General features: G+C 37.6%; 5 non-coding genes and 1 pseudogene across 5 annotated transcripts; 2 read left to right on the top strand and 4 right to left on the bottom strand.

The window, feature by feature from the left end:
- Positions 1 to 541: 541 nt before the first annotated feature.
- On the bottom strand, positions 542 to 625 carry TRNAL-CAA. Its single transcript has one exon. It is a non-coding gene; the product is annotated as a tRNA-Leu (tRNA).
- A 717-nt stretch (positions 626 to 1,342) lies between these two features.
- Positions 1,343 to 1,426, bottom strand: TRNAL-CAA. The gene has a single exon. It is a non-coding gene; the product is annotated as a tRNA-Leu (tRNA).
- A 518-nt stretch (positions 1,427 to 1,944) lies between these two features.
- Positions 1,945 to 2,018, top strand: TRNAN-GUU. Its single transcript has one exon. It is a non-coding gene; the product is annotated as a tRNA-Asn (tRNA).
- A 259-nt stretch (positions 2,019 to 2,277) lies between these two features.
- On the bottom strand, positions 2,278 to 2,361 carry TRNAL-CAA. Its single transcript has one exon. It is a non-coding gene; the product is annotated as a tRNA-Leu (tRNA).
- Positions 2,362 to 2,880: 519 nt separating this feature from the next.
- TRNAN-GUU lies at positions 2,881 to 2,954 on the top strand. Its single transcript has one exon. It is a non-coding gene; the product is annotated as a tRNA-Asn (tRNA).
- A 7,042-nt stretch (positions 2,955 to 9,996) lies between these two features.
- LOC111777758 overlaps positions 9,997 to 11,906 on the bottom strand; it is a 4,478-nt pseudogene continuing 2,568 nt past the window's right edge.

The following is an 11,906-nucleotide window of genomic DNA, read 5'->3' as shown; positions in this document are numbered from 1 at the left end:
ATCCCTAAAACGGACTATGTAATGTACTTTATCTGCTGGGTTACGGGTGGGCATTTTACCAGAGGTTTCTATTGTATCAATCTACCCTTGTTTAATTCCTGTTGAAGCATATACTCGGGGGGGGGTGCAGGGCGGACGATTTCAAAGCGGACTCCCATTCATTAGATAGAGAAGATCGCCAAGATTTCGTGATCCGCTGCCGAACTTATTCCTTCCAATTCAACGGGCATTCTCAACATTATGCCTTGAAGAGGACTCGAACCTCCACGCTCTTTAGCACGAGATTTTGAGTCTCGCGTGTCTACCATTTCACCACCAAGGCATCTTGAAAGTGAATCATATTCCATGAATATGATATCTATCTAGTGTGATGTATGGAATATATGACAACGGTGGAGTGTTAGAGTATTTCTATTGCTCGATCATGTCATATAGGTCCGAGTAACAAATCCAGTCTTTCACTAAGATTTCGAATAGCTGTCCCGAATTCAAGTTGATTATGTTTTGCCTCTTCCTCGGAGTAAGAGGATAAAAATTTGGATGTCAGAAGTGGGATTTGAACCCACGCCCTCTTATAAGGACCAGAACTTGAGTCTGGCGCCTTAGACCACTCGGCCATCCTGACTGCTTATTGTGCGTTCCAGGATTGGTTTGAGAGGCGATTTAGTATTCCGTATATGGGTGTGAAACGTCTCCCAAGTAGACGCGTTTTAAAACTGTGAGGCTGAAGATGATACTAACGGATTAAAATAGATAATATCTACTAGCTGTTGAAGAGAGGAAGGAAACAATCCTAATAAGGGTGCGAAAACCTCTCCCTAATAGGCACGTTTTTAAAAGTGTGAGGCTGATGGAAATACTCAATGATAATACAGGACAATATCTGCAAGCACTGGGCTTGGACTTTTACAAATGATATCAGAGCTAGTCACTAGGAGATGTGCCAGTGAGGACACTTGGCCCTCTGAAGGGGTCGATAGTGAGATCCCACATCGATTAGATGGTGAAGAAACATTTCTTATAAGGGTCTGAAAACCTCTCCCTAATAGATGTGGTTTCATACCGTGAGGGAGATAACGAGACGTAACAAACGAAAGTAGACAATGTCAACTAATAGAGGTCTTGGATGGCAATAAAATGATTGGTTAGAATAGCTCAGTTGGTTAGAGCTTGTGGCTGTTAACAACAAGGTTAGAGGTTCAACCACTCCTTGTAGCAATGGGAACAAAGCATACCTTACAATCCAACTATCCACCAAATCATGTTTTGATACTTTTAAAAAACACTAATGAGTTCAATTGATATCCACTTTGGCACCCATGTTTACTGACCAACATTTGAATGTTAGAAGTGGGATTTGAACCCACGCCCTCTTACGAGGACCAGAACTTGAGTCTGGCGCCTTAGACCACTCGGCCATCCTAACTGCTTATTGTGCATTCGAGGATTGGTTTTAGAGTGGATTTAGCATTTCGTATATGGGTATGTATGCGTCTCCCTAGTAGACGCGTTTTAAAACTGTGAGGCTGAAGACGATACTAACGGATTAAAATAGATAATATCTACTAGCTGTTGGAGAGAGGAAGGAAACAATCCTAATAAGGGTGCGAAAACCTCGCCCTAATAGGCACGTTTTTAAAAGTGAGACTGATGGAAATACTCAATGACAATAAAGAACAATGTCTGCTAGCACTGGGCTTGGACTTTTACAAATGATATCAGAGCTAGTCACTAGGCGATGTGCCAGTGAGGACACTTGGCCCTCCGAAGGGGTCGATAGTGAGATCCCACATCGATTAGATGGTGAAGAAACATTTCTTATAAGGGTCTGAAAACCTCTCCCTAATAGATGTGGTTTCAAACCGTGAGGGAGATAATGAGACGTAACGAACGAAAGTAGACAATGTCAACTAATAGAGGTCTTGGATGGCAATAAAATGATTGGCTGGATTAGCTTAGTTGGTTAGAGCTTGTGGCTGTTAACCACAAGGTTGAAGGTTCAACCCCTCCTTCTAGCGAAAGGAACAAAGCATACATTACAATCCAACTAACCACCAAATCATGTTTTGATACTTTTAAAAAACACTGGTAAGTTCAATTGATATCCACCATGGTATGGTACGAAGTTCCATTTCTTAACTTTGAAAAGTTGTAATCTACTAAGTTCAATTATCATTTGATGATAACGAATGAGGACCCAAGCCCATCATCATCAACATAGTAGTTGTGATAGATAATATCCACTTTGGCACCCATGTTGCCTAACCAACATTTGGATGTCAGAAGTTGGATTTGAACCCACGCCCTCTTACGAGGACCAAAACTTGAGTCTGGGGCCTTAGACCACTCGGCCATCCTGACTGCTTATTGTGCGTTCCAGGATTGGTTTGAGAGGGGATTTAGCATTCCGTATATGGGTGTGAAACGTCTCCCTAGTAGACGCGTTTTAAAACTGTAAGGCTGAAGACGATACTAACGGATTAAAATAGATAATATCTACTAGCTGTTGAAGAGAGGAAGGAAACAATCCTAATAAGGGTGCGAAAACCTCTCCCTAATAGGCACGTTTTTAAATGTGTGAGGCTGATGGAAATACTCAATGACAATAAAGGACAATCTCTGCTAGCACTGGGCTTGGACTTTTACAAATGATATCAGAGCTAGTCACTAGGCGATGTGCCAGTGAGGACACTTGGCCCTCCGAAGGGGTCGATAGTGAGATCCCACATCGATTAGATGGTGAAGAAACATTTCTTATAAGGGTCTGAAAACCTCTCTCTAATAGATGTGGTTTCAAAACGTGAGGGAGATAACGAGACGTAACGAACGAAAGTAGACAATGTCAACTAATAGAGGTCTTGGATGGCAATAAAATGATTGGCTGGAATAGTTTAGTTGGTTAGAACTTGTGGCTGTTAACCACAAGGTTGGAGGTTTAACCCCTCCTTCTAGCAATGGGAACAAAGCATACCTTACAATCCAACTAACCACCAAATCATGTTTTGATACTTTTAAAAAACACTGGTAAGTTCAATTGATATCCACCATGGTATGGTACGAAGTTACATTTCTTAGCTTTGAAAAGTTGAAATCTACTAAGTTCTTATCATTCGATTAATAATGATTCTTTCGACTCAAGCCCATCATCATAATGGTAGTAGATATTATCCACTTTGGCTCGCGTTTTGCCTAAGAATAATATGGATATCAGAAGTTGTATTTGAACCAATGCCCTCTTACGAGGACCAAAACTTGAGTCTGGTACCTTAAGCCACTCGGCCATCCTGACTGCTTATTGTGCGTTCCAGGATTGGTTTGAGAGGGGATTTAGCATTCCGTATATGGGTGTGTAAATGTCTCCCTAGTAGACGCGTTTTAGAACTATGAGGCTGACGATGATACGTAACGAATTAAAATAGATAATATCTACTAGCTGTTGGAGAGAGGAAGGAAACAATCCGAATAAGGGTGCGAAAACCTCTCCCTAATAGGCGTGTTTTAAAAGTGTGAGGCTGATAGCAATACCGAATGACAAAAATGGACAATGTCTGCTAGCAGTGGGCTTGGACTTTTACAAATGATATCAGAGCTATATATGTAGAGTCATAAGAGTGGATCAAGTTCAAGTATATAGTAAAAAATGATCTATAACTATATATGTAGAGACATAAGAGTGAATCAAGTTTATATAGTAAAAAATGATCTATAACTATATATGTAGANTCTAAATCCAAAGAGTGGATCAAGTTCAATATAGACATAAGAGTGGATCAACTTCAATATAGACATTAGAGTTGATCAAGTTCAAGTATATAGTCAAAATGACATAAGTGTGGATCAAGTTCAATATAGACATAAGAGTGAATCAAGTGACATAAGAGTTGATCAAGTTCAATANCTAAATCCAATAAACTAAGAACACTCTGGCTATAGTATGATTACTTGAACTATATGTAGAGACATAAGAGTGGATCAAGTTCAAGTATATAGTCAAAATGATCTATAGTACATGGATAAGGTTGAGTCTCCTATGGATGCGGCCCACATAAGAGTGGATCAAGTTCAAGTATATAGAACTTTAGCTATAGTATGATTACTTGAACTATATATGTAGAGACGTAAGAGTGAATCAAGTTCAAGTATATAGTCAAAATGATCTGTAGTACAGGGATAAATAGAACTATATGTATAGACATAAGAGTGGATCAAGTTCAAGTATATAGTCAAAATGATCTATAGTACAGGGATAAATAAAACTATATGTAGAGACATAAGATTTGATCAAGTTCAATATAGGCATAAGAGTGGATCAAGTTCAAGTATATAGTCAAAATGATCTATAGTACAGGGATAAGGCTAAGTACCTTATTCTGGGGACACAATGGATGCACCCACTTTTGTATATGATATAAACAATGTGATCACTAAATTGCACATGTGGAGACATGTGTGTGGGGGCGCCCTATGCAATGAGTATTACATAAGATCGAACTATGAAGAAAACCATTATCACTTTATAATGTCATTTACTGTTAAGACTGATTTTTTCATTCGATGACCAAGGTAACTCAATCTTAATCTTGAGCTAACTATGAACTCCTATTTATTCGGAATTATCCTTAGATTTGCATGGGTGAGAGTGGCTCGAGTTCGCTGACTCAATAAACCTCCCATNCGATGACCTAGGTAATTCAATCTTAATCCTGAGCTAACTATGAACTCCTGTTTATTCGCAATTAAACTTGGATTTTCATGGGTGAGAGTGGCCCGAGTTCGCCAACTCAATAAACCTCCCATTTCAGGGGTAAGACTGGGTGAATAGCTGGAGACATAGGGTGTAAGATGAAATTCACTCCTACCCGCTTTTAGGGATAGTAGAGAGGTTTNGCATAAGAGTGCAACTCTAGGTCTATAGTGGAGTGACCTATAGTTAATGAATGAAAATTGATTAATTAAAAAGTTTAATTAATTAATTTTGTATCGCTTATAATCTGTCAGTCCATAAGGTCCCCNCATTGGCCCGAGAGGGATTCAGTTTGGTGGTTGGAACACAAACAAAAGTAACTTTAGGGGTAAAATGGTAAATTGACCCAGCCNCCCTGCTAGCTCATAGTAACGCTAAAAGATTCAATTTATTTGAAAGAAAATTTAAAGGGTTCAAATTGATATTTAATATGTTAGATATATTAAATACAAAGGAGAAAATACNTTTGCTGTTCATATGGATATTTAATATATTAGATGGAGAAAATAAATTTAATTTGAAATGTAAAATTAATATTTAATATATTAGATATGTTAAATATAAATGGAGAAATATATTAATTTGAATGATTCAAATTAATATTTAATATATTAGATATATTACAAAAAAATATTTATTGTATTTGATACAATTAAATATTAAATAAATTAATGTATTTTGATACCTTAAATAAAAATATATTTAAAATTTGAATGAGACTTAAATTAATTAAATATATAGTAGGATATCTTATAATATCTAAATATGATTTATATAAGATATAATATCCTAATATATTAAATATGCAAATATATTATTTGACAAAGATTCTCCGACAGTCCCTATAAATAGGACCCTCAGGTTAAGCCAAATACATATCAATCTCTCCCACTTCTTCTGTAGAATAAAATTACATTTCTAGAGAATTCTCGAAACTCTTTCTCCAATCCCTTTGGGATTTTCTTTCTAGAGGCTCCCACAAGGCCTAACTATGTGTTTGAGTCAGAGCAAGGAAGATCTTGTGGAATGTTGAAGAACTTCTGCATGGTTGGAATACTCCAAAGAGTCTTGCAAGCTAGGGTTTCTACAAAGTAGAGTTCTTACTTTTTTTTTATTTATTGCTTTGTTTTAATTCTTAATAAAAATCAAAACGGTTCCCAATGTTTCCGCTACGTGGATGAAGAGTTCATCCCCTTCAAAAAATTGGTTTAACCAAAACATGCATGTTTGCCAAATAAACCCCACAAATTTGAGTGAAATTTTGAGTGTCAAAATTTGGTAATCTCAAATTTGCATGAACATGCAAATATGATTCTATAAATAGAGTGATCAAGGTACATGTAAATTCTTCTTGAAAAACTTTGAGAAAATCTCTCAAAACTCTCTCTTTACATGTACTAAATTCCTAAAAAGTTTCATCACTCACTGGATTCCACAATTCCATTCTAAGACCGGAGAATAGTAGGGAAGACACTAGTGGTGGTTCAAAACCGTTCGGGAGGAAAATGAAATTTGAACTACAAAAGGTTAGTACTCATTGAGTTTTAATGCTTTTGAACATGCTAGCTAATTTACTATAATTGATGTACTTAGAGTGCCTAAGATCCAAATTGCTTCTGCATGTGTTATAGTAACACCATCAGGGAGGTCACGGGTCACTTTGTACATGATTAGAGTATTACCTAGCATTCTTGAGTTTCTTAGTTTGGGGACCTTGGTCCCTCGTCCTTGAGTAGTACTTAGTAAAGCTGGTGTGATGTTGTTCTTGGTTCTCAATCTTGTAAATTTTTAAGGTCCATAATTCATTGAGGGGTAAGTTGTAACTTTCATTTGTAGCCATATGAACCCATCTTAGCGTCAGTCGTTCTAGAAGGTCATAGATCCCAAGGAGTTCTTCAGAGGGTTTTAGAAGAGTCTTGATTCTTGTGATGTTTCTTGGGTCCTGACATGGTTTAGGTTGCAAACTTACTCCAATCAACTTAAAATCTCAAACATATCTTCATGTCCTTAAGAATAGACTATAGGAAGTATCAAATCATTTGGAGCACGTATAGACCTTGAATTATCATAAGTAGTCCTAGGGGCATTTTGGTCATTTTACCCCTAATTCATGGTTTTGGTACTTAACAAGTTCAATAGTTTTCAAACTTCACCACATCATCAAGCATCATAAAATAGGATCTATTTTAGAGTTTCATAGTATTTGAAGGTCATCTAGGTCATGAATCGTAGGTAGATATCCTTAGGGGCATTATGGTCATTTTCCACCGTTTCTCTGCTTACCTACTTTTCCTTATCCAATGAGTACCAAATTTCATATATAACCTCAACCTGCTATAATATGCTAATCATTAAAGTTTCATAGACAGCAAAGTTAATTTAGTGAGTTATTTTAGTGTTACCTAATTGTCGAGCAATTTGATCGGTTTAGGGCCTTGACTCACGGTTCTTTGAGTTTTTCTTTCATATATCCTTAATTCATACTTGGTTTAGGGTTCATATAGAAATCCAAGAAATTCCTACAAGTATTTCTTAACAAAAAATCAAAGGTGACTACTTACCTCATCGTCAACGTTTGGGACCTCCGTTCTTGAGCTTCCGGTATCCGAAGTACCTCAAATTTGCTTACACAGACTCCTTATTGTGTCTAGTTTCTGGAACCATAAAGATTTTTGTGAGAACTAGTCTGGAAGGAACTTAAAATTGAGAAAGAACGAGGGAATATCGATTTTTGGGTCGACAGGCCGGTTCAACTGAACCAGCACGTCATCGTCTTCTTCCTCCAGACGGGAAGAAGAGGCGCACGACATATAGCACCCCAGTCTAAAACTCTCCTTCCACAGCTCTAATCACGTCATTTTTCCCCTCAGTTTCTTCATGAAACTTAAAGATGGTGTTACAAGGAAGAGCTAGGAATTGATTTCATACATTCTCATGGATTGTAGCCTAAGATATTTGTTTCCAAAGTTCATCCAAAATATGATTTCTCAATAAAACAAAAATAGAGGATTTCTTATTGGGTATCCGATTCTAGTGGTTTTCAAGGCTCGATTTCTTCATGAAACCTCTTCCTTATTCTTTCCTCAAGCAACATGAATTGGTTTGGAGGAACGAAGTGGAGTGTGTGTGCCCAATTTTGGAGAATCGTCCTCGATCTGCAAGTTAGCCGAAACGCCAGAAAATCGATCTCTTGGGTAACTTGTTCTACGACGTTTCAGCTCTCGATTCCTTCATCAAAGTTACTCAACTTCTTCCTCTGAAGCTAAAAGAATCCTTAATTTGAAGGAAAAGGGACCGTAGATAGGAATTCGAAACTTACCCTCGATTTCAGCCCAAAACAAATTTTCTTCAATTGGGCACGTTCCTGAGGTTATTTCTCTTCATGGTCTTCTATGGAAATATTCCTTGAAGGTGTAGAAACTTATTGGGATCGCCCTTGCTCGACGAATTCTCGTGTATCCTCGGATTGAAATTTGAGTTTTCCTTGAAGATCTTTAATGGCGGATTGGATTGGGGGAATGGTTTCTAGGCACTTTCAGTACTCTATTCCTTTATAGAACTTGTGGGTAATCTTGTTTAGAAACTATAGGAATACACTTGAAAGGAAATGGTGGGGAATTGCTTTCAAATTTGGAAGAAACCCGAGAGTAGAAGACCCAAAATCTAAACGCTTATTGCCTACGATTGGGAGCTCGACCTTGCTCGATTTTTGTTTCAAACTATTTCCCAACTTCAAACTTTATAGGCAAAACATAAACCGACATTGAGAGCTCTAAAATCATTGTGAATTGGAGGTTGGATTTTCTGGAAAATCCATAAAAAATATCATCTCCGATCAGTGAGCTACCGACCTTGGTTTTGAATCCTAGCCGTTGGATGTAATGATCTGTGAGTGTTCTAGAATATATCCAATTTGGAAGGAGATCCAACCGCTAAGAGTCATTGTTGATAATCTAATTCTTGCCAGAATGGCAATTTCGTAATTATCCGTATCTTGAAGGGTAAATTATATCCTAGTTGTGATTCATGATTCATGGTTATAGGCTTCTTAACCAAGTTATAATGTAGGTTCTTTTAAGGAGTTAAATAATCTTTAATATGAATTTGTCTCGAAGGGCAAGAGATCACGTAGTGGCATGTAGCTGATGAAGGCACTAGGTCACTTCCCATATGATTATATTGATAGGTTAAATACATGTTATTCGTAAAGGGTAATAGTTAAACTTTAATAGTAAACATTGATAATGTATAGCATACATATTTGTATCAAAAGAGTTTGTTGAGCTAGGGACGTGCCCTAGGTGTATGTTATATCCAGTGCTATCAATTAGTTATACAAAAACACCTCATAGCATTTTTAGGGCCTTCAAGACTAACATTTCTATATGACTTCTGTTGTCGCTTCCTTCTAATCGGTTTTGATTATAAAAAATATTTTTTTAGTCTAACCTAAATAAATATTATGAAATGAATACAACAAATAAGAGTATCGTTCTTGTCTCAATTTTTTTCACGTTGTTCGAACAAAAACTGAACGTGTATCAATATGTTAATATTTGGTACATAGAGTCCCTATTTGACATACCGTCTATCTTCTATTTTTTTTTTATAGATAGAAAACATCATATTTATAGAGATAGAATTTATTACCTCCAAGAAGTTTCTTATCTTATCGATCAATCTCCGTAGTCAAGAAGTTCCTTTGAGCTAACATTCTTTATCCCACATCGGTTGGAGAGGGAACATCCCACATCCCACATCTCCGTAGCCAAGAAGTTCCTCTGTAGTCAGGGAACATCCCACATCGGTTGGAGAGGGGAACGAAACATTCTTTATCCTGACAGATGCATTTTAAAACGTTGAGAGAAAACCCAAAGAGGACAATATTTGATAACACTCATTGTTAATCGTCTAGTAAGTCCTTATTCTTAGCAAGTAATACTACACTGAGATCGAAAAATGCACATATACAAACATGACTATTATGACGATATAAGGAACTATAACCTGACCTTGGATTCCGACTCTTTTCTTATACTTGAGATGTACATCACTTTCTTACACATGCTCATTAAACGAACATCACATACATACATTAGTGAATATCACTTTCATGATAAATAGGATATTTGAGTTGTAACGTAGAGAGGTTCTCACATTTAGAATGACTTCTAATACGTGATCATACACTTTATTCAAAGTTGAATGGAGTNTAATACATGATCATACACTTTATTTAAAGTTGAACGGAGTGGGTCGGTGATAACACGTTTTTTTTTTTTTTTTTGTTTCAACCAATGTCAATTGCTACATGCATAAACGAGTTTCATGATGGGGCGTGGCTTACACTTAGCTACCAAGGGTTGAGCTTTGGGCATTGTAATCCCTTTACCTTCACTCATGTCAACTAACGAGTTGTTCAATCTTTCCCATTCAAACCCTTGTATCAACGATGCTAAAGTCAAGCCAGCCACTCGTTGCGCCATTCCCACACCAGGACAAGCTCTCCTCCCCAACCCAAATGGTATCAGTTTGTATGAGTCACACCATTCTTCATCCCATTTGCATGCCTTTCAGGTTTAAAGTTAGTAGCATCTTCCCATAGATTCGGGTCACTATGCATAGCCCAAGCGTTGATCAATATTATCATATTACGAAGAACATCATATCCTTTTATTTTGCATTCTTCAAATGCACAATGTGGCACAAGAAGAGGAGCAGCTAGGTTAAGCCTCAAAGTCTCGGAGATTATTCCTTGAACATAACTCAAACCCAGTAGATCAGCTTCGTTAACTAAACGCTCGTACCCAATCGAACTGCCTATCTCAGCTCTTGCTTTCTCTAACACCTCTGGATCGTTGAGCAATTGAGATAGTGCCCACTCCAATGTTACAGCTAACATGTCAATCCCGGCTAATAATATATCTTGCAACAACCAAACACTTTCATAATATTGAAGATTGTTGGGAGGGAGTCCCACATTGACTAATTTAGGGGATAATCACGAATTTATAAGTAAGAAATACATCTCCATTTGTCTAAGGCCTTTTGAGGAAGCCCAAAACAAAACCATGAAAGCTTAGGCCCAAAATGGACAATATCATACCACCGTTGTGGAGAGTTTTTATTTCTAATATGATATTAGAGTCATGCCCTTAACTTAGTCATGTCGAAGTTGTAGTTAAAAGTGACTCAAGTGTTGAACAAATAGTGTACTTTGTTCGAGGGCGCTCCAGATAAAAGAGTCGAGTCTCGATTAAGGAGAGGTTGTTCGAGGGCTTCGTAGGCCTCAGGGGAGGTTCTATAGTGTACTTTGTTCGATGGGGCTCCAGAGAAAGGAGTCGAGCCTCGATTAAGGGGAGAGGCAGTTTGAGGGCTTCGTAGGCCTCAGGGGAGGCTCTATGGTGTACTTTGTCTCATGGGGCTCCAGAGAAAGGAGTCGAGCCTCAATTAAGGAGAGAGGCTGTTTGAGGGCTCCATAAGCCTCAGGGGAGGCTCTATAGTGTAGTTTGTTCGCTGGGGCTCCAGAGAAAAGAGTCGAGGCTCGATTAAGGAGAAAAGATAACAACAACGAACGAAAACCAAATCGGAGGGAGAAGACATGGCCGTATTTTTGAGAGAGGTTGGTGAGTGTTCGATGGATGGGATGGTTTAGGAGATGGAGATGGCCTATTAGTGGAAGAGAAAACAGAGGGCTTGGGGGGAGTTTTAAGCGATGTGGTTTCAGCACAAAATTGAAGGCAAAGAGAAGGGAAAATAGAAAGAGTGAAATAGAAAGCAAGAGAATATCCATGGAGTTTCCGATGTGGGAATTTCAATGTTTAGATATAGATGAGGTTCAACAAAGATGTCTATGCCTAGTGGAGTATAACTCACCATCCAAATATCTTATTCGGAAATGGGGTAACGCCTATGAATCTCTAATGGAAAGGAAAGTCTTGCTCGATCGTATAACTATGGTGTAGATTTTGTTGAAAAAGCACGGACTAACTCAGAGAACTAAGACCTTGACTTCATTTTTCATTTTTGAAAAATTTTCGGTTTGCTTTTGCAAGATAGAAGCTAGAAGAATTTTACGAAAAGAAAATAATAATAATTAATATATTTCATAAGTAATAAAATTCCAATTTTACCCTACCTATTTATGAACAAAAAAAAAAAA

This window comes from Cucurbita pepo, chromosome LG16 (genome assembly GCF_002806865.2).
Source record: "Cucurbita pepo subsp. pepo cultivar mu-cu-16 chromosome LG16, ASM280686v2, whole genome shotgun sequence".
Classification (NCBI taxonomy): Eukaryota; Viridiplantae; Streptophyta; class Magnoliopsida; order Cucurbitales; family Cucurbitaceae; genus Cucurbita; species Cucurbita pepo.
The sequence above is the reverse complement of the archived record's forward strand: the minus strand, read 5'-3'. Positions and strand labels throughout refer to the sequence as shown.